Here is a 22,494-nt window from a genome sequence, read left to right as displayed (position 1 = left end):
ACAGCATGTGAGTTTAAAATAGAGTTTTCATCAAAGCATCCTAGACATTATAGCAATAGGCACACCTCAAATCAATATTGTTCGTGTAGTGCCTATAATTCACAAGCTACTCTTCTTCATAAGGTTAAACAGGTATTTGCAACTATTATCTCATTTATTTTTTCAAGGTTGTTTAAAATAATATATGAAGATAACTGATCAGTTTAAACATTCTTGATGAAAGCAACACAAAACTCTAAGAATAAAAGGATTCCTTTAAGCATTATAAACAATGTATATTTTAAGTCCTCAGTGAGTATAACAATAAAGAATGAGCATTAAAAGCGTTCCCATGATGGTATGAACTACTCAGATTACTCAAGGATGCTTTGCTGCCTCCGTTACTAAATGTTTTCTGAAATTTCTCCTCCATACAGTAAGATCTGACACAAGATTTTAAATAAGTGTTTGAAACAAGATTTGAAATAAACACTGAAAGGACAAAGCTCATCTGATAGGCTATAAAAGATAAATATTTAAAAATCAATAATTTCTTATATACCTTCAGTTAGAAGATGTAATTGGAAAAAGATATTCCATATGCAAAAGCATCATAAACTACGAGGAGAGATTGAACATTAAATATATTGTCAAATGGAACTGAATTTGAATCCCAATTCTGCCACTTACTGTGTGTCTCATCAAATTGTTAAGTTTTCTAAGTTCCAGTTTCTCTCACTTGTAAAATGTAGATAAAATAGTACTTATCTCATAAGATTGTTGCAGGGGATAAGTAACAAATAAAACTTTTGGAGAGTTTTCTGTCTGTACAGTACAATTCTCTGGAGTTTGTATACGTTATCTCAAATGATCCTAACAATGGCTCTATGAAGTAGGTAATATCTTCAATGCTTTTTTTTCAGCTAAGTAATAGGAGACCACAAAATGCCAAGTGGCTTGCACAGGGTCAGTCAGTACCAGTAAGCAAAGCAGTGCTGGGATTTTAACCTGGGCTGTTTGACGCCAGAACCCTAAACACTACATACGATTCACTGATATTTATTGAGGGGTTACTGAGTTCTTGGGATACATCAATGAACGAAATAAAGATCTATGACCTCAAGGAGGCTACATTCTAGCCAGTGGAAAGAGATGGAAAACATACATAATACATAGAATTATATAGTATGCTAGAAGTCATAATGGGCTATGGAAAAATTAAAAAGGTAAAATCAGAGTAAGGAGGAAGGCTTAGGAGGTGTGGAATATGCTTCACTGAGAAGGTGAGATATAAGCAAAGACTTGAAAGATACCAGGAACTAGAAAAGAAGGCATTGGAGGAAGAACATTCTAGGCAAAGTGGACCAGAGCAAAGGGGCTATGGAAGGGTGACACTTAAGGCAGTAACAAGGATGAAAGTGCAAGAGTGGACCGAGCAGGCACCACAGTAGGAGATGGAAACACGAGTAAAGGGGAGCCAGTTCTTTTTTTAAATTTTTATTGGAGTAGAGTAGATTTACAACATTGTGTTAGAGCCAGTTCTTTATGAGCTTTTACTCTAACATGGAGAGCCATGGCAAGAATGACAAAGATCTAACATTTAAAAATTTCACTCCAATTGCAGTGTTGAGAATGGATTACAGGGGAGCAACAACAAAACCACAGAAACCTGGTCAAAACTATTGCTGTGGTAGGAGAGGAAGGCCATGCATTGTACTACCAAGGTAGTAGAAGGAGCGGAGGTACTCTGAAGAGAACATATAGTCAGATTCTATCTATAGAAAATAGACGCAAGAGGGAGGAGATATGGGGATATATGTATATGTATAGCCGATTCACTTTGTTATACAGCAGAAACTAACACACCATTGTAAAGCAATTAGACTCCAATAAAGATGTTAAAAAAAAAAAGAAAATAGATCCAACAATTGGATTGAATGTGAAGTATGAGAAAGATGGAGTAATCACAGATGACAAGTTTTTTATCTAAATTGACCTGAGCATATAGAAGGATGAAACTTCCATCAGCTGAAGTAGGGAAGGCTGCGACAGAACCATATTTGGTAGGAAGGACGAGGGTTTCACGTTGGGCACGTTGAACGTGAGATATCTCTTAGCCATCCGAGTGGGGATGTGGAATTGCCAGTTAGATATGTGAACGAAGAGTTTAGCAGAAAAGTCTGTGCCTGAGGTATTAAACCATGAGACTAGATGAGATCAAGGAGGATGTAACTATGAATAAAGAGATGAGGACCGAGGACAGGGCTGGAGTGCTCCAACATTGGGAAAACTTGTATATTTGATTCATATAAGCAAATTAAATATTCCTAAGACCAACTTGGAAATATGTATCAAAATCAGTTGAAAGCTGTCAGGAATTCCGGAAGAGTCTACCTCAAACCAAAATTTTCTCTGATATAAAAGGACTTGACTTGCCTCCATTAATCAATATTAAGGTGCAAATATCACTGGGAAGGGCAGTAAGTCAACTGTTATCAGTCAAAAATGCTTGGTCAGGGCTTCCCTGGTGGCGCAGTGGTTGAGAGTCCGCCTGCCGATGCAGGGGACGTGGGTTCCTGCCCCGGCCCGGAAAGATCCCACATGCCGCGGAGCGGCTGGGCCCCGTGAGCCATGGCCGCTGAGCCTGCGCATCCAGAGCCTGTGCTCCGCGGCGGGAGAGGCCACGACAGTGAGAGGCCCGCGTACCGCAAAAAAAAAAAAAAAAAGCTTGGTCATATTAGAACCATTTTCCAGGACAACTAGTTGGTGACAGCATCACATAGATTAAACACATGATATAGAAGTTTTAATAGAGGAAGCAGCCCTGAGACCAGTTTAAAGAGCAAATCCTGCCCGGAGTTAAGAGGATGCTTTGTAAGTAGGGAAGTGTAAAGAGAACAGGCACATCCAGATGTATGGGCTAGTTACCACGGTACAGCAAAAACAATAACAGAATGGGCAGAACACTTCTAAATGTAGATGGCACCACAACGTTGGCTTTTGGTCATCCCACTTTGAAAAAAACAATAAAGAAAATGTACTACCAAGGAAGAGGGCATGACTGTTCAATCCAGGCATCCAGTTCAATCCAGGTCGGTCACCAAGGTGACGTGGAAGAGGCTTTGCATCTCTGCCCCCTCTGGATCTTGTGAGTCGGCTCTCAGTACCAACCATATAATAAAAACGTAGGTCATGCTGAGGTTCAATAAGAGTCACTACCAGATGCAATCACGGAAGGGACCCAGGGGAGAACTTCTCTAGGGTCTCCCGTTCTCACAGCTGTTAATATGGTGAATGAGCTTTTGGCATCCCTTACTTCTTTCTTCCCTTCACACTGCACAATACTTCCAGAAGAACTTCCTAATTGCCTCTGTACATTAAATCTTTCTAATGATAACAGCATTAACTCAGGCTCACTTTTACTTTGGACCAAATTATCATCATTGTACCATACGGAATTAATTAAAATGTAGCCAGGAAAGGCTGCTGCGAACGACAGAAGCAGAGTTTGGTTCTAAAAACCGGTGGGAATCATCAGTGAGACGGGATGAACAGCCAGCAGCCCAGCGCCAGAGCCCTGGCTGATATTTCAAGAGCTATTTGTAAAGGAGGGCATAGTGGGCTGGGGGCAAGGGACAGTGAAGACGGAGGAAACATGGGTAAGAAATTGAGATAATAGTTTTTAAAAAAAGCTTGGGCTGTTCAAGTTGGGAGCATCATTTGGTGTAATTGCATATGTTCGGCATTTAATATCTCTAGAGAGATTTAGCTTGAGTTGCGACTTCTCAGATTTAATGAAGCGAAACTCTCTCCGGCCATTGCAAGACATATCTAAGGATGAAAACCAGTAATTTACAGCTTTAGTGACCTTATTACAGTGTACTTTGTGCTTGCCTGCTCTTCACTCTTATCTGGGCCATTATCAAAGGCTCCGTGGAATATTGGCCATGAGCTACATGCAGACCAAGGGGCTTTGTCTTCAAGGGCTGTGAGCGATGGGTGAGATAGATATTGAATATTTTATTTTAACTCCTAAGAAAAATCAAAATAGCAACATGCTCTTTGAAACTCTAATATGCATGTGAATGGTGGTGATGAGGCAAAGTCTCCAATAACAAACAAGGCTTGGTGCAAAGCCTTCTAAAAGATGAGCTAATTACACTGACAGCCCAAATAACAATGAATATTCTCCACTAGCTGCTGAATAGCTCCTGATTTTGAGATGCCTAACCTACATCTGTGCTATGGAGATGGAAATAACAACGGGACAGAAAACACCGTCATGTTTGCCAGATGCCACTGGCTCACAGTGGCAGAAGGAGGCATTCAGGTTCTCTCATTTGGGTGGGTCTTATTGTCAGGAATTAGCTCCATGGAAGAAGATGCCCTTCAACACAGGTGCACGCATGCACCATTCATTCAACAGGTACGCGGAGCTCCTACCATGTGCTGGGCAAATTTCTAGACCAGGAGTTGGCAAACTTTTTCTGTAAGGGGCCAGATAGTGAAATTTTGTGGACCATACATGCTTTCTGTCACATAGCCTTCTTCAGTTTTTTTTTTTAAACAATGCTTTAAAATGTAAAAACAATTCTTAGTTTGGGAGGTCAAGTAAAACCAGCTGCAAACTATAGTCTGCTGATCAATGTTCTGGGCACTTGACCAAAATAAAATAACCACACGCACAAAAATCCTGTCCTCAAGGAGTGTGAAGGAAGGAACGCAACAGAAACACACCAGAAATATCATAAAAAATGTATTAAAAAGTGATTAGTGCTAGAGCACAAAGAAGAAAGTAGATCTGGGAATGGTGGGGGGATAATATTAAAGAAAAAGAAATATTTGGAAGAAAAAGACTTTCTTTCATTTGAGATTTCGTGACTTGAGATCTTGATGACGAGAGTACCTCTTGGATCTGAATTTTCATGCTTCAGAAGAGGTGATCTGGTTCATGGAAATCCCAGGTATTTTAGAGCCAACACACCTGAACTTAAGTAACAGCTCTGTCACTTGGGAGTGGTATGGCCGTGAGAAAGTGACTTCACATTGTTGGACTTTCCTTTCCACATCTGCAAGATGGGAACCCTCATGCATGTCCTGCCATTCTACAAGTTTGCTGTGAGGCTCAACTGAGTTAATCAACATGCCAGTGCTTTGTAAGTGGTCAAGCAGTGGTCAAAAAAGTGGTCAAAAGACAGATTTTCATGCCATCCTTATCAGAGCTGTAGCTACTAGAAAGGTGGGGTTTTGTTGTCGTTATTTTATTTTTAGCAATTCACCCTTTATTAACATTAGGCCCTGGGTCCCTTGGAGCTGGCGCTATTTTATTTTTGCTTATTAATTTCATGAAAATAGTCTGTTTGAAACAAATGGTAAGAATATGGTTTTATGTTTCTACAGTAAAGACAAGGGTATAACGAAAGAGCAGCTTGTGAATCAACAGAAAAGGTGTTCTCTTATGTGAAGTGATTTGAGTAATTCCATCCAAAAGTCCCATTTAGCATAAAATATTATTTTACAAGGACTATTAAAGTGCCCACAATTTGAAGTATGAGTCACACCGTCTTAACTGAGCAGAGTCCTGTGCTGTCATGAAGGTTCCCATAAATATGAAGAACTTGGCTTGTGATGGTTAAAGCTATGTATTACAATCTGTCGTTAGAAAACAATCAACTTCTTAACTAAAACAAAGCTGACCTCCTGGATGAAGATTTATCCAAAGCATGACACATTGGGTTGGAAAGCAGAAGTTCAGGGACATCTGATAGAGTGTTTGTACAGTTGGGTATAAGAATTACCAGGGCAGCAATCTAAGCAGTGTGGGCAAGACAGAAGTTCACTGGGTACTGTTGGCTTAATTGAGGCTGGAAAGTGGACAAAAAAAAAAAAAAAAAAAAAGGAAAGCATATAGACCCCAAATTTTGACTTTGACCTTTTTTACTTTTTTTTATATAAGGCCAATCTTGGGAACCTAGCAAAAAATAATGTATGAAAAAAAAAAAATAATGTATGAGTTGAAGAAAAACCTGCTGTAGGTTTTATGGAATTCTATTAACTCTTACGCATCCACATAACCCTTGAAACTGAAAAATAAACAGGCATTACATCCTCTTCCTTCCATTTAGCAGGTAGTGCAGAGTTTCCCTGTGTAGAATCTGCTAGTTTTATCCTAAAATATTAACAAAGATAGATTCTAAAAGATAAAATACTTTAAAGTCATTTTCCTTGAAGGAGTCCCTATGATGGACTCCACAGTGCATTTAAAGGGGAAAAAAAGTACCACAAAATTCATAAATGGTGAGTATACCTTATAAATGCCATGGCCTCCATGATATGAGGGCATGTTAAAAGGAACAGTATCCTAAAAGGGCACTAAGAGAGCATACCTGAGACTGAGCCTGTAATTAAGCCATTAAACAAAGATCTTTTCTTTGCAGTGAATCAAAAGAAATCTCTCTCCTCTAAACACACACACACACACACACAAAGAAAAAATACACTTACTTAAAAGCTATCCTTTTTAGAAGCAATGAAAGACAAGGTTTACTTTCAGAGACTTCCTCTGACAGCCTGTTACAAAACTATTCCCTTTACCTCTGCCTGAGGCCATTTCATTTCTAAAGATTTCTTCCTGTATAATTCAAGAACCACTGCCAAGCTCTACCAAATGTACTTTAAAAAAAAATGCTTCTAACTCCATTTTAACTGGCATTTGCCTATGTTTCCTCTCTTGCCATCACTGATTAGCAGGATATTTATATGTAAACAGAAGATGTCTAGGTTCTAATCAGCCTGCCCCACTCCCTATGGTGACTCACTAAGATACACCAGCACTATCATGAATCCTTTCTGCTCTGCTGTGTCCCAGGCTCTGCTGTGGCCACAGCTGTGAAGCTGAGCTGTCTAGAGAGGGGGCTGGTGAAAGGCAGGTCCTAGGTCTCATTTTTGAGTCCGTTGGCCAACAAGCTATGGCAGAGTCACAGGCTTTGCACACATTATTTTAAAATCACAATATCCATATGAAAAAACTCCTCTTAGCCACTTTTTAGTCCTCATACAAGTCTTTGGCACATTGAAAGAACCCAATAAATATTTATAGAATAAATATTGAGTGGTTTTTTTCCTCCTGATATGGAAACTCAAGTTCAGCAAGGTTAACCAACTTAATATCAGATGAAAACACAGATCTGAGCATTTATGTTCGACCCAGTCTTTATCATAGACTCCATCCTGTGAAAGATTTTACTTAACAAAGCAAAATGGATTTGCTAAATGCATTGATTTGCCAGTGGATTTGTCAAATACATACTTTAGGTATCAGAGATATAAAACTGCCAAAGGAATCTGAATAAAATAATCAGCTTTACCAGTTGGAATTGATATACTTTCAGTCAAAACAAGAAATCTGAGATTGGCTTGTGCAGCTAATCACGGCATCAGAGCATCTAAAATAATAAAAGGAGCTCACAAACCCAACTCACTGTGGGGATCGAGAGAACTTGGATGGGGACTTATTGGCTAAATAAAATTCTTATAAATCTGTCAGTTGTCATCGGGGATAAAGACCTCTAAGTGATTGTCCAGCTTCATGGTGAGGCAACAGCATTATTTGTGTGTATAAGGAAAAACAGTGTGAAAAGTCAGGATGAGTGAGAAGATCTAGATTTCTAATTTTTACTTGGCCGCTAACTAGCAAGTGAACTTTGGCAGGTCACTTAGCAGCTGTGATTGCGTATCATGTTTTCTTGTGCAGGTAGGTATGGCTGTTCTGGGTACTATATAAAATCAAATCCATGAAATCATTTTTAAGCTATAAAATACTATATTGGCTTAGATGTCGTAAAATAGTGTGATTACTTAGTAAAGATCTGAGGAAAAAGGTTAAATATTGTTACAAACTTCATCTATCATGCTCGTCAGCTTTGTCTGCTAGAAATATGAGTGCTCAAGGGGAGAAGATCAATGGCACAGAAATGTTCCTTGTTGCAGTTACGTCATCTGCCTAACCATTTGATGAACCACGGGTAAATGGCGATGAGAAACATGAGTAATATTTATTAATTCCTAATTTTAAAAAGAACAAAAATATTTGCTTGCCATTCCATTTGATAGCTTCTAGTAAAAGTACTGTGAGATATTGATTATTCTTTCCATAGTGAGGCTTGCTCTCAGCACTGGCAGCTGAAGGATGAAGAAGGGAAGAACTTCATTAATAAATGATCCCTGACTGATCACGGTGCGTTTGAGTTCAGGCAAGGAGGAAAAAGAAATGCACACGCGGAGAAGAAAAATGGCACATTTTTCAATTTTTTTTTCCAAATAAACTGGAAAAATATTTTTTTCTGAATGAGAAAATGTATCACCTTTGGCTCAACGGTCGTAAATGGCAACTGGCCACCATATTGAACAGTACATATTTAGAACTTCTCTATGATCACAGAAAGTTCTGTCTGATCTAGACCCTTATTGCCCACTGGAAATTACTGCCTAAATGTTCTATAGGCCCCTCAAATTCCCCACAACTGCCAAATCTATTTTTCCTTTCGTCCTACTGCACTCAGTCTCCAAGTTTTTTGTTCATGCATCTCTGATAAAAAAACATTTGAGCATACCCTCCAAAAAAAAAAGGGTATCACCTTTGATTTTTAAATAATTTCTTAGTTGCCTAGACATGCAACGAAACAAAACAAAACAAAAACCACTCTGCTTCCTCTTCCTCCTAAATTCAACTCATTTAAAATACCAAAACTCCATCCGGATGTCCAGATTGGGATTCACCCAATTTCTCCCTCTCCTTCAGCCCTTCCTTCAGCTGTACCAGACAATCTAGTTGATATTACCCCAAATTATGTCTTGAATCTAGACCCGCTTTTTGTCTACCAAGCCTTAGGTAAGGTCTTCATTATGTACAATAGCTCCAGGTTGTTCCCCCTTTTATTCAGCTTTCATGTAGAAAATATTCTTCATTGACTTGACATAGAATTCAATTTTCTAACACATAACTTTTATCAAGTCAATTCTCTGCTTATAGCTATGTATGGATATATCCATATATATATATCTTCAAAATGAGTTTTCTCTTATTTAAAATGCAGAAAGCCAAAATCAAACTTAAAAAAATCCAAATAAACTACAAAATCTCAGCTTTTCTAGACTGAATCAGAAAACTGCATCACAGGGCTACCAAGTAACCTGAAGTCTAAGAACAACAAAGCAGCTGATGCAAAAACATCTAGTACTTTATTAGATGCTTGTTGATTACATCCTTTGAAAATGAGGGTTGCGCCCACTTTGCCAGTGAAGGCTCTACTCTACCTATTTGGTAACTCACAGCTAGCGCTTCCGTTCTTTGGTTAAAGCAATATGTTCTTATGTTTAAAGGAGTGAATACTTAATGCATTCAAGAACAAAGCAAGTAAAGAACGAGAAGGAAACAATTGGGAACGATGAGGACTGTGGAGCATTGGCTAATTCATGCCCTTTCTAAAGGCTTTTGTTGTTAGGTGCTATGTGAGAATGCAAGCCAACTGTTGTCCATTTTTCAGATTTCTCCAGAGAAACTGAAATTCCGCATTTTGGGTTAAATCTCCCAATTTAAAATATTACAGTTGCTTACCTTTTTTTTTTTAACTCTTATGGAAACAAAACCCTGATCTCTGTTCCAAAGTTTACTTATCTTATTTAAGATAAGGACTGAAACCAAGGATGACAATTTAAGGTATAGTTACACATTGCACAATGCATGTTTCCTCAAAATAAGAGCATGTAGATCAAATATAATTAAATCAAGTTCTAAGTGCATTGGAGATACTTGTGATTTAAAGGAAGCCCATGAAGAATCCTTTTGTTTTGTAAAGAATTATTCCCAGTTTTGTTTTGATAAATTATTATCGAAGGGATAGAACAAGACTGTAGAAAGAGTAAAGAGAAAAGGCAGTGGTGTCATACAAACACGTATCATATACTAGGTTTATGACACACAAATTTTGTGGACAAAACCTTATATCATTTTTTTTTTTTTTGCGGTACGCAGGCCTCTCACTGTTGTGGCCTCTCCCGCCGCGGAGCACAGGCTCTGGACGCGCAGGCTCAGCGGCCATGGCTCACGGGCCCAGCCGCTCCGCAGCACGTGGGATCCTCCCAGATCGGGGCACGAACCCACATCCCCTGCATCGGCAGGTGGACTCTCAACCACTGTGCCACGAGGGAAGCCCCCTTATATCATTTTTGTGCAAATTAAATCAGATAATGTATTTAATACAGTTTTAGTGAAAATTAAATAATATATTTAAGCACTCAGAGAAATGTTTGATTAAAGGTAGATATTACTCTTATAAATAGGGCAATTCTCTGGTTTGTATAAGGAATAGTTCATATAAACATTAATAAATTCCAATTTTAGGGAGATGTGAGCATAAGAGAAAAGATAACTTAGGTATATCATTACTGTTTATAAGTATCAAAGTATGTATGAAGCTGACAGTTTCCTTCAACTTAATTCTCTTCCCTAGGCTTGGTCTTGAGACCATGGGAAGATTGTCAGAGTTTAGTCAAACATGACTAATATCCTTGATCTAAAGGTTACTAAATACCATAGCAGGTCATCACTGTCTCGAGAGACCTTTAAAAACTGGATAGACAATTTTGTCTTGTAAGAATTAGGTGTTGACTGACCAGGACAAGACAAAGACAAGCCAGTTGCCCCCTGGCTTGTGATTTCTCCCTTCTGCTGATTTTGATTGACACCTATATAATCTTGGACAAAAACACCTGGCACTTCAGTGACCTCAGCTTTCTCAACAGCAAAGAGGGACTGATGGTGCCCTCTCACTTTTAACCTCATAGGAATTATGAAACAGAGATGAGACACGAAATGACGTCATGAGAGACCCTAGAGCACTCTGGAGACGGGTGCCTTGAAAACACACTGTCATGCCATCCAAACTTAATGGTGGCATTGACTCACAGAATTCTGCCTACTGGTATTTAAAAAAGCCTGTGGCACTAAAACGGCCATGTAGTCCACACACATGTAAAACCTCCTCTCTTAAATTTTAAAGATATACAGCAATTGTTTTGGTTTTAATTTACATGTTTATATATCATCTTGACTACTTTACTGTGTTTATTAGGTAATGTGTGTACCTTCAGGGTCATAAAATATATTCACAGCTTTGTAAAATATCCTTGTAAGACAGATGTGCTTATTCATCCAAATTTAACTAAAATCAGGTGATAAGAGGAAAAGAAATGGCTTAAATAAGAGCTACACATCAAACTCCTGCTTCTCTATAGGATAAAAAAAAAATCACAAGAGAGTGTACTATAAGCTAGACAAGGTACAAAAACCCTAAGTTTTTGAACCCCATTAGAAAGCTGAGATGCAATCAATCTTCAGAGAAATGCAAATCAAAACCACAATGAGTTATCATCTCACAACTGTTAGAATGGCTATTTTCAAAAACAGAAATGTTGGTTAGGATGTGAAGAAAAGGGAACCCTCGGGCACTACTAGTGACAATGTAGATTGGTGCAGCCACAATGGAAAACAGTATGGAGGTTTCTCAAAAATTTTTTTTAAAATACTATGTGATCCACTTTTGGATATATACCAAAGAAAATGAAACAAGGATCTCAAAGAGATATTTAATTATATATATATTTGTTACTACATTATTCACAATAGCCAAGACACAGAAACAACTTAAATGTCCATCAAACATAAAGCATAAAGAAAATGTGGTATACATGTCTATAATGGAATATTAACAAATTGAAAACATAATGAAAATGTGGTATATGTGTCTATAATGGAATATTATTCAGCCATTAGAAAGAATGAACTCTCACCATTTGTGACAGCATGGTTGGACCTTGAGGGCATTATGCTAAGTGAAGTAAGTCAAACAGAGAAAGACACATACTGTATGATCTCACTTACACATGGAATGTAACAAAGCCAAACTCATGGAAACAGAGTAGAATGGTGGTTGTCAGGGGCTGGGAGGTGGGGAAAATGGGAAGATGTTGGTCAAAGACACAACCTTCGGTTTTAAGATAATTAAGTCCTGGGGCTCTAATATAAAGCATGGTAACTGTAGTTAACAATACTGTGTTATATACTTGTATTTTATACTTGAAAGTTGCTAAGAGAGTAGACCATAAACATTCTAATCACCCATGGGGGGGGCACTATAACATGTGAGGTGATGTAAGGTTAACTAACCTTATTGTGGTAATCATTTCACAGTGTATACATGTATCAAACCATCATGTTGTACACCTTAAACTTACACAATTAAATGTCAATTATATTGGGTTGGTCAAAAAGTTCATTTGGGTTTTTCCATAAGATGTTATGGAAAAACCCACATGAACTTTTTGGCTAAACCAATATCTCAATAAAGCTGGCAAAATAAAAGTGATATAAAAATATGTCATAAATTAAAAATTCCCTCAATGTGCTTAAACACACTCAACACAGCAGAAGAAAGAATGAATGAACTTAAAGAAAGGACAGTAAAAATTAGCTAAAGTAACAGATAAAAAGAAGAAAGAATAAGGCAACCAGAAGAGAGCATCAGAAATCCGTGGGACAATATCAGATGGTCTAATACATCAAATATGTCAAATATACCAAATGAGAAGATGGCACACTAGCAATATTTGAAGAGATAATGGCTGAGAATTTTCCAAAATTGTCAAAAAGCATCAATCCACAAAGTAAGACAAGTAAATGAAGCAGGACAAATACAAAGAAAAAAACACTTGGTCACATCATAGTCAAACTGCAGAAAACCAAAGATAAAAGGAAATTTTAAAAAAGGCAGTAAGACAAATACAAATACATGCAGTGAGCAAAGCTATGAATAATTGCTGACTCCTTTTCAGAAGTACCAGAGGACAGAAAAAAAATAATAAATGACATCTGTAAAATACTGGAGAATTTTTCTAACCCCAGATTCTATATGTAATAAAAATAGCTTCCAGAAACAAAGCTAAATGAAAACATATTCAGAAAGTCAGTAGCTGACAGATTTGTCTCCAGTAAACCTGTACTACAGGAAATGCTAGCAGAAGATATCCAGACCCAAGGGAAGTAATAACAGATGGAAGTCTGAATCTTTGGGAAGTAAAGAAGAGATCTAGCATATATGGTAAAAATAGAACACATTTCATATTCTATTCATAGATAGATACATACAGACTACATATAGACATACATTGATAGATACATAGGTAGATATTTGATATATTGATAATGACATAGATGCATAGATAAATACTTGTATCTATGTTCTTAAATTTATTTAAAGAGCCATTAACCATTTAAAGCAAAAATAATAACAACATAGAATGTTATTTGCAGATAAGTAGAAGTAACATATAGGGCAACGAAAGTATAAATGGCTAAGGAGTTGATACCATTGAAGGGGTGATTAGTATAAAAATTTTATTTCATCAAAAAAGATAAAAGGAAAGGTGTCACGGAGAAACAAAGAACAGGTGAGATAACTATAAAGCGCATATCACAATGGTAGACAAATTGAACTGTGTGAAAAACTAAATTAAATCTTAAGCTACCAGTCACTCCTATTAAAAGTCTGAGGTTGACAGACTGAATTTAAAAAAGCAAAAACCAATTATATGCTATTTACAGTAACCACACTTTAAATACAAAGACACAGCTTGAAGTTATAGGGAGGAAAAATATGTACAATGCAAGTTCTAAGTCTAACAAATAAGACAGAAAATACTACCAGGCAGAAAGAGGGGCTTTCTATAATGGTAATGGAGAATAGTCATCAAGATGACATAGAGATCGTACTTGTTGGTGCATCAAACAATAGAGCTTTAAAATCAATAAAGCAAAACTGACATAGCTAAAGAAATAGGTGAATCCACAGTTGTACTTAGAGATTGTAACATTATTCTTTTGAATAATTGATAAAACAAGTAGACACACACAAAGAAAGTAAAAATATAGAGAATTTGAACAATACTGTCAACCAATTAGATCTATTTGATATTCATAGAAGATCGCACCCATTAACTTCAGAATAACCATGTATTGCATGTGGAATATTAACCATGCTGTGCTAGACCATCCAAAGGTCTCAATATTTTTCAAAGAATCAGTTATTTGGAAAATTCCCAAATATATGAATATTGATCAAAAACAGTTTTGAATAATTCATAGATCAAAAAACCCCAACAAAAACTAAAATATATTTTGAAATGGATGAAAATAAAAGCACAACATATTAAAGTTTGCAGATAGCAACTAAGGCAGCTCCTAGAAGAAAAATTTTACCTTTAAGAGTATATATTATTAAAGAAGAAAAGTAGAAAATCATTGAAATGTAACTTTAGAAAACCTAGAAATAAAAAAAAATTACAGTAAAACCACAGTAGAAAACAAAAATAATATGAGTGGAAATAATTGAAATAGAAAATATACAAACAATAGAGAAAACAACAAAGTAAAATTTGGCCTAACAAGATTGATCAATGAAAAAGAAATAAAAGATCAGTACCAGGAATGAAAGAGAGTCTCTCGCACAAAGTATAAATACGTGATGTGTGGGGATTTATAAACAACTTCTTGCCAATAAATTTGAAAACTTAAAATGCGCAGATACCTTGGAAAATTTAACTAACCAAAACTAAAATAAAACAAGGTAAAAAACACTATATCAAAGACATTAAATTTGTAACAAAAAAATCCTCTAGATGTCTTCACTTATATAGAATTCTAGAAAATAGGTGAGAAACGATACTAATATACACAAACAGAAAAGAGTGAATGAGGATAAAGCTCCTGACTCATTTAATAAACCAAGAATAACTCTAATACCATTAGAACGAAAGAAAACTGCAAATAAATATCCCTCATTAAATAATAGAAAACAAAGTCCAGTAATTATTGAAAAACTAGCACATCATGATCAATGAGATATATCACAAGAATACTTACTTGTTTTAACATTTGAAAATCAACCCATGGAAATCATTGCACTAAAAGAATAAAGAAGACTGTGATCTTCAAAAGTAATGGAGAAAAAGCATTTGGCCAAATTCAATTACCAGTCACGATAAAAACTCTCAGCCAACTAAAAATAGAAGAAAATTTGTTTAACCTTATAAGATGTACCTACAAGAAACTTACAGCTAATATCATAATTAATGGGAGACAATCACCACTTTTTCTTTAAGACTGAGAACAAGACAAAGGTATCTATTCTGACTGCTTCCATTTAACCTCGTGGGGCAGGCCCTAGCCAGTGCAGTTAGGCAAGAAATAAATGTCATTAAGATTGAGAAGAAGTGAAATTGTCTTTATTCTCAGATGCAATTGTTGCATACATGCAAATCATTATGGAATAATTACGAAAACATCTCCTGGCACTAATATGGAAACTTAACAAGTTAACAGGATACAAAGGCAATATTAAATAAAATTATATTTCTCATATTGCCAACACAGGAGTGAAATTGAAATCTTAAAAATAACACTGTTTGTAATATAAGAACATTAAACACCTTGAAATAAATATAACAAAAATGTTTATGACCTCCATACTGAAAATGGTAAAACGCTGCTACAAGAAAATATAGGTCTTACATAAATAAAAAGATATAAATAAGAATAAAATATAATAATAAAAGATTTCATATAATAGAAGACAGTATTGTCAGAAGTTTCACTTTTCTCAAAATGATCTTTAGATTCAACGCAATTCCAATCAAAACTCCATATTAGAAATTTTTTGAAAAAGAACACAATTTCTAAAAAGAGGAATGGAGCTGTGAGCCACAACTACTGAGCCCATGTGCAACAACTACTGAAGCCCGCTCACCTAGAGCCTGTGCTCCGCCACAAGAGAAGCCACCTTAATGAGAGGTCTGTGCACCACAACGAAGAGTAACCCCTGCTCGCTGCAACTAAAAGAAAGCCTGAGCGCAGCAACGAAGACCCAACGCAGCCATAAATAAATAAATAAATTTATTTATTTTTTAAAAAACAGAGTTGTATCAGCATAAATTAGACAAATTAATCAAAGGCAGACACTAGAGTCCAGATAAGCTCACTAATATTATTGGTTCCAACCAAAGTACCAAGTATGTTAGATGAAGACAAGATAGTTGTTTTGACAAATAGTGATAGAACAATGGAATATTTGCATAGAAAAAATGGACTTGAAACTTATTTCAACTGTTGAGGCATAATTAATTTTTGATGGATCACAGAGCTAAATATCAAAGCTAGAACCACAAACCTTCCAGAAGAAAACGCAGGAGAATACCTTTGTGACCTTAGGCTGGGAAAATATCCTGTAGGTAAGTCACAAACTACGAACCACAAAAGAAAACAATGATCATTTGGGCTTCTCCAAAATTAAAAATTTCTTCTCATCAAAGGCATTGTTGAGAAAATGAATAAGCAAGCCCGGGTCCTGCTCATGCAGGTCAACTAGCAGTCACACCCTCTCAATTACTTCCTCCAACAGGGAAAAAAACCAGGAAATCTCAACTTTCATTGCCAGTGGGTGTGCAGATTTATTCAATCACTTGGAAATTGTTCAGCAGTTTCTCATAAACAAATAGCTACCATATGATCCAGCAATTCAACTCCTAGGTAAATACGAAAGAAACCACATGTGTTTTGTATATAAATGTCTTGTATATAAACTTTATTCACAATAGTTCCAAACTGTAAACAACCCCAATGTCCACCAATAAAGAAATAGATTGACAAATTGCTGTATAAACATAGAATAAAATATGAAGCAAAAAAAAAAAAGGAACATTACTTATATACATAAAATGGATGAATCTGAAAATGTTACGTTCAGCCATCAAACCCAAACACGAAAGAAGACATACTGTATGAATCTGTTTATATGATAATCGAGAACATGGAAAACAATTCATGGTGACATCAGAAAGTGGTTGCCTCTTGGCTGGGAGCAGGGGAAGGAGAAGGATAAATAGGCAAATTAACTGAAAAGGGCACAAAGGGTCGTTTTGGGATGATGGGGCTATTTATAGCTTGTTTGGTGTAGTCATTTCATGGGTGTATACTTTATGGTGTATACAGTTGTCAAAATCATCAAACTGAACATTTAATATCTGTGCATTTTTCATACGAATTTATATCTCAATAAATGTAATACAAATAAATAAACAAGAAGGAAAAAAATTAGTGGTCAAATTGAAGAAATTTAAGGGTAGCGATACCCTCAGATAATGTTATTCATACCACCCCATGGAAAAGTGAACTCTCACACGTAAACATTCATCTGCTCTGTGGGAGGCTTGCGGTGGGAGAACATATTGTATAGACAGCCTTGCAAGCGGCTGTGTTTATTTTCGGTTTAAGACAAGGAGACAATAACAGGCTGTGAATTTGAGATGAGGAAAATTATTGTGGAAAGAGCTGTTAGGTATGTGAGAAATGGCAAGAGGAATGGGCTTCAGAAAAGAGCAGTCTGAGTGTCTTCTCAAGTGGCTAAGAAGCTTATCAGGGGACAGGAGGCTGATGTTCTTTTGTGCGTGCATTGATTTGCACAATCCTCAGATTCAAGCACCATCTTCTCAATAAGCTGAAACAACACTTGGGCCAAACTTAATCTACAAGGGAAAGAAAAACCTCCCTGGAACATACACCCACCCCACCCTTCATGGAGTTCTAAACTCCTGATGGCCAGCTATAACGTGAAGAAAAGTGACCTTTATAGTCATCATCATTTGCATTCATGTCAGTAGAAGTAGTATAATTCCTGCAGTTACTAGCTGGACCAACTAGCAATTTGGGGAACAGTTGAGATTTAAGCCTTTTTTAAATCTAAAGAGATCAAACCATCAGTGAACTGTGGCCAGCTTGCTGTGATGATACCCTATGTCAAATATAAGAATTGATCAGTGATTTAGAAAGCTAACACTGGACCCTTTCTCTACATTTTATGGAAAGAGAGGAAATCATATACTTTAGCCAATAATCATTTATACCAGTTTAAACATTTTTAAGTGCCCTTATATTTTTTCCAGTTTTATTGAGATATAATTGACACAACAGCGTTGTATAAGTTTAAGGTATAAAACAGTGATTTGACTTACATCATGAAATGATTATCATAATAATTGAACATCCATTATCTCACATAGATACAAAATAGAAGAAAAAGAAAAAAAATGTTTCCCTGTAATGAGAGCTCTTAGTATTTACTCTCTTATCAACTTTTATAGTAACATACAGCAGTGTTAATTATGTTAATTATATTTATGATGTACATTACATCCCTAGTACTTATTTATTTTATAACTGGGAGTTTGTACCTTTTGATGCCTTCATCCAATTCCTACCCCCGCCCCCCGGCAACCCCACTTCTGGTAACCACGTATCTGATCTCTTTTTCGAGGAGCTGGTTTGTCTTTGAAGTATACTTGACCTACAACACTACGTTAGTTCCTGTTACACAACGTAGCGATTCGGTATTTCTGTGCATTGCAAAATGATCGCTGTGATAAGTCTAGTTACGATGTCACCATACAAAGGTATTACATATTTATTGACTGTATTTTCCACACAGTGCATTTCACACCTGTGACTCATTTATTCTACGAAAACGCCCCTATATTATTATCTCATTTTCTCTTTCTCCAAATCTCTGAGGACTAGAGAGTTTTAACTGGCTTGAACTTTGGTCTTCTCACTTACGAATGGAGATAAACGGTTTGCCCACCTCACATGGTAACCTATGAAGCCCTAAAGTGTACTACTTCCCAATACTACATCTCAATTGATGTCATTCCATTCTCATCTCTGTTTTCTAATTTTTTATAGCAATCCAGCCGCAAGGGTGGGGTGAAATACAAACTCTTAGCACCAATGCTAGTGAAGACATTGCTTAGGAAGAACCTTCTGTAAACTCACTAAAAACTGTATGTAGCCAGATATCTAAAGAAAGAGGCAGCCTGCAGTTTCAGACAATCTATCCAAAAGAAAAACAAATACCATGTTTGCAGGGAACGTAGATGGCTGAACCAAGTATTCGTAACTTCCCGGAATCAGGTCGTAAGGCTCAATGAGCCTTACGACCTGATTCCAGGAAGTTGTCCATGTCACATTGTAGGTGGTGTAGGTGGCAGGCATTTGTAACACCATTAGGCTCAGTTTGATCCTAGCCTTGCTTTCTCTCATTCTCTTCTGGGTGAACATAATATCTTATCTCCTATTGTTCGTTGTTTATTTTGGATTTGCTTTCGATTTTCCTTACTTGAAAAATCCTTCCGGGTTTACATCCATGAAAGGTCATAAAGAATACAAGAGAATAGCTATGAGTGACGCAGCTGAGGCTTGCTAGAACATGGGGCAAGAAGCTGTGGGCAGGGAAAGTGCATGGTAAGAAGTTGGGAGCCTAAGGTCGTTCTGATGGGATATGTCCTGGTGGGAAATCCAGTGGGGGTCTGTGGACAGCCCAGACAGAGGGGTGCGTATCTGAGTGGTGGAAGCCTGGATGGAGAGCCTATGGAAAGGGGAGAGCCAGGCAACATAGGAGGGTACTTTCAGGCAAAGAACCAATGTTCAAATATGAATTCGACAAATATTTATTGAGAATATACCATTTGCCACACATAGTGCTCAGTGCTAGGAAAGCAACTGTAAAGAAGAACAAGAAGTATCAATTATCACATTTGACTCCATGCTTTGCGAGATAAATGTACATGTTGAGAGTATGGAGAAAATGTAGCAACATGGAGACATGAGCTTATATACTTTTTTTTTCCTTTTTAAAATTTTCTGTTCTGAGTTTTTCTGTTTGGTTTTGTCTTACTTTCAGAAACTCTGAATGACTCTATTGAAATTCTATTTTGAAAATCCGTATCACCTGTTCCTAATTTCAGGAAACCATCAATCTGTTTCTTTAAGAATCATGAAAAAGATTAGTTTAATTATATGGTGTTTTCTTCAGCAATTTTCTTCAGCGGTACATGGGATTAGAACAATTTTTTCCTGCTGCTCCATTGCATTCTGCATACTATTGTGCCCGCCTCACGTCCGGAGGTCCCATCTCAGATGCTACAGCTCTGTGTGCAGAGAGTTGGCATTATTACGATCGGAACATTATTTATTCCTATTAAACAAAAGGTGGTTTTATGTAAGTGTTAAAACATTATTGCTTTTTGACTCCCTGGATCCATCAAATACCAGCTTGTGCTATACGGCCTGGCAGGGAGTAATCATATGTTAACATTCAGCCCTGATGTACACAGAAAATGAAACTAGTATTTGTTGTCTTTAAACATTAGAAACGTGCTCCCTTCTGATGGCTGTTTTTTTCCCCAGAACAACCAGCTAGAAGTAAGTAAACAGAGAGTTTTCCTAAATTCTGTGCTTGGAAAGAAAGTGGACAAAAAGCTCTCAGAAACCTAAGCCTCATTCTTCAGCCCTGAGACAGCAGGTCAGGAGACAGAAACTTGGGGGCTTTGCAAAGGCTTTGGAAAAAATCTAAGAAAAAAAGACGCTGAATATATCAGTAGGACATGGCAGAGAGAAGTGGAAGAAGTCTGTCTCTAATCCCCAGATCAAGCAAACTTGTCAGCTTCCCCTTATCCAAAGGATATCTTTAAAAGGAGTGAGGTCATCTGTCTACCCTCATTTTTCCTTGGATTTTTTTATTTCTTAAATGCAATTCTAAAAACAAGCAACTAATTTCCATGGTCTTTTTATTATTTACATATGTTTATGTCTTTGTCATGAGCAACTAATACTGTTATGAATAACTATACAAAGCAGCCTCTGTGTGGTGTCATCAGGAGACTGGGGTCCTAGTCTTGCTGTGCCATTGAATGACTACCAGTGTGACGTTATGTGATACCCAATCAGCAACATCAGCTCAGCTGGGAATATGTTACAAATGCAAATTCTCAGGACCTAGAACTACTGCATCAGAAACTCTAGGAGTGCGTCCAACATTTGTGTTTAGCAATTTGTGCTCTAGATATTCTGCTAAGAGCTAAAATATGAGGAACACTTCTTTAAGCAATAGATGTTTTCTGTGACTCAGTTTCTCCTCTACAAAATGAGAGAGTTCATCTAGATGATGTTTTCGATGTATCTGACTTACATGTTGATCTAACATTTTAAACTGGATAAAGGATAGTTATTGGCCGGATGTTTAGGCAGCATAGTGCCTGCTACATAGCAGGTACTCATGAAATATGGTAGTTATGAGATGGCCTCTGCCCCGACTGGAAAACACTCACATCTTAATGGGGAAATACTGCAGGACTATTGCCATTTGTTTGGATGAACTGGAGCTACCAAGTAGAATTCTGCTTAGAAGCAAGAGTAAATAACTCTGCTCAGAGGAAAGTGTCATGAAAGAAATATATATTTCACAAGACTCTTAAGAGTGAGGTCATCAGAGAATGGGAGAAAGCCAAAGAATACAGCAAACACAAAGGAATTAGGTGTGGAAGAGCAGTTTGTTGTGGAGTGTGAGAAAGTGTGTGCAGAAAAAACAGTGATTTCCACTGAGAAACTCTGTTAAGGAGGGTTGTGTACATTTCCCAGACTTCTGTAGCCAGTATAAATTTGCAACTGTGAACCTGTGTGTGTGGGAATATCACTTTTTTTCTTATGAAAGCAAATCATATTTGACTCCAAGCTTCCATTCTGCTAGACTGGCAAGAGATTCAGTAGTCTCAGTCCTATACACATTGGCCTCTCCCCCCAACAAGGATGGGGAAGATATTGAGCCAAACTGAGTATTCTAAAAAGCCTCAAGTTCGTATTATTTCTTTCACGTCTTATGATTCTGGTGTTTCTTTGCCCCCTGGAGCAGAAAGTCTTTACATGGACTGTGTCAGTCTCCCTCAGATGCCAGGGAATTGCCAGAAAATAGGTTGTATATTTCTTCTGATCTAGGGGTGTGTAAACCTCTACCCCATGAAAATCTAAAGAAACCTCTCCTCCTGCTTGCTGCCTCTCAAGATACCCTTTTTCTGGAGCACCCTAGATCATTTCAAATACAGATGAGAGATTAACGGCGAGCAGCTTCTTGAGGGCTAGCTTCAGAAAAATGATGGAAGGGAAAAAATACAGAGAGCAAAACACAAAGGAATGCAGTCCTATTCTGTAAACCAGAATCAGTGGGACTGAATTCTTTTTGATATTTGGAGTGCATAATCGTATTCCACAAAACAAAACCAAGATGGGGCCACATAACCCAAAGGACTATTATTTTCATAATTCAAAGAAGAATCTGGGAGATAGACTGTTTCCCCAGTAAGTTCACCATTTTGTAATAAATGAAAATTTTGCACTGGTAAGAACCCCACACATTGAATTTATCTAACCAAACTCAAATCTCTTTCAAGGCACCATGAACTAAGGTCTCTGGGGAATGAGTAGCTAAGTTTTCTCCTGATGTGGATAGAACCTAAACCCTACTTCTGGGTGTGGGCTTATTTTCCGATAATTTCAAGAAAGTCTTGGCAAGGTACGGA

This window comes from Phocoena sinus, chromosome 21, assembly GCF_008692025.1.
Source record: "Phocoena sinus isolate mPhoSin1 chromosome 21, mPhoSin1.pri, whole genome shotgun sequence".
NCBI classification, from domain to species: Eukaryota; Metazoa; Chordata; class Mammalia; order Artiodactyla; family Phocoenidae; genus Phocoena; species Phocoena sinus.
Note: the sequence above shows the minus strand (reverse complement) of the source record.